Here is a 3,396-nt window from a genome sequence, read left to right as displayed (position 1 = left end):
AGGGCGGGGAGGAGGGCGCCGCCTACCGGGGCCGTGGAACTGCTGCAGCCACCGCCCCGCGCGCGTGCGCGGCCGTGGGCCCGGCGTGTCCCGGCGCGGCCCCGTCACGGCCGTGTCGTTGTCACGGCCGTGTCCTTGTCACGACGGCAACCCCTGGCACCCCCGGGGAGCTGCCGGTCCTTTCCACTCCGTGTCAGCGTGGGCCGGGACTGACATCTTCAGCCGAGGCCCCGCGGGTGGGTTGTGTCCCTCTGTCCCGCCCTTCTCAGGGCGCTCATATCCCTAATAAAATGCATTACATGCGGAACAGGAAACGTTCTGGACAACTCTTAACTGAAAGAAAATTTTGGAAAAAAAATTAGAATTTTAAATTAAAAACACCTGGGAGTTCGAAGGCCATTCGGCAGATTACCAAAGACTTGTCTTACACTGACTTTTCTGGAAACAGCAGAGGAAGCCACACGTGCATGTCTGCAGTCACACACAGCTGAGGAATGGCTCAAAGTACCAATTTCTCCTTGTGCTCGGCAGCTCACAGGGAATCAAACTCCTCATGTCCGTGATCACATCAGCCGCAGTTGGAGAGCAAATTCCTTCCTACCGGGCAGTCGGCTTACTTCTCAAATAATGAATATTGGTAATTGTTTGCCCCTTGACTTTGCAAAATAGTGAAATCTTTTGAAGTTATAACCACAGTTAAGAACTTTTAGTATAAAAAAACCCACCACTGTGGAGTTGAAATGGGGAGGGGAAACTCAGGATAACGTTTTTCTAATAGAAAATATTAATCTAAAACATACAGAAATGTTAATGTGAGCTGTCAGAAATGTTTCAGTAGTATCATAATCTGTTTAATCTCCATTTGATTTTAAGTATCCTTGGTTCTTAAATGTTCATTTAGACACATTTTTATATTTTCCTACGCTTCTAAGATAAATGATCAGTCTCCTTAATCTCTTTCCTTCTGAGTTTTCTCCATCCTATTTGCTTGTTCTTTTTAGTCTCTCATAATTTTGCCATTTCAGTTTTGAGCTAAGGTGACCAGAAATATACAATATAACCTGAATGAGACCATTTCTCAGCTTTATATAACTGTACTTAAGTATTTTCTGTATTGTTGTCATTATTTTATGTCTTATTTATCCTATTGGCTTGACTTCTGTGACCAACTCATAGGACAAATCATAATCATAAGAAACTGTATGAATCATATAAACCCCTTTAAATTTTCCTGCATTTATCCAATTTTATTTTACTTTATTTTTCTGGTATCATGGTTTCCCATTCATTTACCTTCTACACTTTGTGAGTTCTTGCTCTCTGACTGACCTAGCTGTCTGTCCTCTGATATTTGTTGGTTTTCTACTTGTTCCTTTTTTCAATTCACAAATAAATGATTCAGCAGAGTTCAAAAGTTAGAGACTATCAGAGCAGAAAGGGGTGTTTCAGACACTCATATTGTGAGAAATAGAAATCCAGTCGGGTGATTTCCAATTAGAATTTATTATATGATAAAAGCAAATTCAGTGCTGGGTGATCAGGGAGGGGTTTCAACAACTCCCAACGCCTGTCACACCCAAAGAAGACAGTTGTTCTACATTTATTTCCAACTAATTCATGAATATTCATTATACATAAGCATAAACATTACATATGGTTAAGTCAGACATTCAACAGATGTTTTTCTTAGACAAGAATATTGTCTATAAGTATCTATAATATTTTGTCAAGTCAGACATTCAGCAGATGTTTGCTTGTTATCTATACAAAGTTATAAATTTTTAAGAAAGGTGCTATTATCTAGCTAACTAACAAAATTCCTTCACTATAAATCTTACACAAGGTAAAAGGGAGGTAGGTGACTTGTTTTATCTCTTTATAGGGGTCCAATTAAGTTTTACGATTTGTTTTTCTTTTCTCTCTCCAGGTCATATTGACCTTACACTGTTTTCCTTTAATTAGCCCGAATCATTTTCTCAGTTTATCACAATATGAACCGCAGGCTTAACTTGCATCTAACTTTTGAAATAGTACCCCAGTTGACGCCTGTGAAACCGTATCTAAACAGAATATCAAGGCAATCTTTCATTAAACATTTGCTCTCAACAGAAATTTAGGTCAGCATTATGTCCATATTTTATTCCTGACCTAGGATTTTTTTTTTCCTTAGTAGTCTTTTGTGTCAAAAGTCTCTTTTTTATTTTTAAACTTTATCATCAGGTGCTGTGCATTTCTTTCAACAAGGTAGTCTGAGTGGCAGAAACAGCACTGGCATGCAAGTTTACAATGGTGACTGAGGTTTCTGCTGAACTCTGTTATGCCACTTGGCTTAATCTGTGAAAGTCTAAATTATGCCTGCCAGCTCTTACATATTATCACCTCTTAGGTATTTCTGTAAGAGGTGATTAAGACATCATTACCTTTGCAGATATGGCAACACACTTTCTGAGCCCTTTTTAATTAAGAATGGTGTGAAACAAGGCTGCGTTCTCGCTCCTACCCTATTCACCATCTTCTTTAGCATGATGCTCCAAAGGGCCACAGCAGACCTCGACGATCAGGACGGTATCTACATTCGATACCGTACTGATGGAAGTCTATTCAATCTAAGGCGACTGAAGGCCCACACCAAGACCTTAAACCATCTTGTCCGGGAGCTGCTTTATGCTGATGACGCCGCCCTTGTTGCCCACACAGAAGCAGCTCTGCAGCATTTAACATCCTGCTTTGCAGATGCTGCTGAGCTCTTTGGGCTGGAAGTCAGCTTAAAGAAGACAGAGGTCCTCCATCAACCTGCACCTCAGGAAGTCTTCCATCATCCCCACATCACCATTGGCCAATCAGAGCTCAAATCAGTCCAACAGTTTAATTACCTTGGTAGCCTCATCTCCTCAGATGGTAAGATCGACAGAGAGATAGACAACAGGTTAGCTAAGGCATATAATGCTTTTGGGAAACTCCACAAAAGAGTATGGCGTAATAAACACTTGAAACACCAAGATCAGTGTTTACAAAGCCATAGTGTTGTCTACTCTCTCATATGGTTCCGAATCATGGGTCATCTACCGCCACCACCTGCGTCTCCTAGAACGCTTCCATCAACGCTGCCTCCGTACAATCCTTAACATCCGCTGGTCAGATTTTGTGACCAATACATCTGTACTAGAGCAAGCAGCAGTCACAAGTATTGAGGCCATGTCACTGAGAACGCAGCTGCAATGGGCAGGGCACGTCTCAAGGATGAAGGACCACCGCCTCCCTAAGATCCTGCTCTATGGTGAACTTGCCACTGGCTGCCGCATGAGAGGAGCCCCAAAGAAAAGATACAAGGACTCCCTGAAACAACATCTCAGCCTTGGCCATATTGATCACCATAACTGGTCTACTCTGGCCTCA

This window comes from Chiroxiphia lanceolata, chromosome 1 (assembly GCF_009829145.1).
Source record: "Chiroxiphia lanceolata isolate bChiLan1 chromosome 1, bChiLan1.pri, whole genome shotgun sequence".
NCBI classification, from domain to species: Eukaryota; Metazoa; Chordata; class Aves; order Passeriformes; family Pipridae; genus Chiroxiphia; species Chiroxiphia lanceolata.
This window is presented reverse-complemented; position numbering follows the sequence as displayed.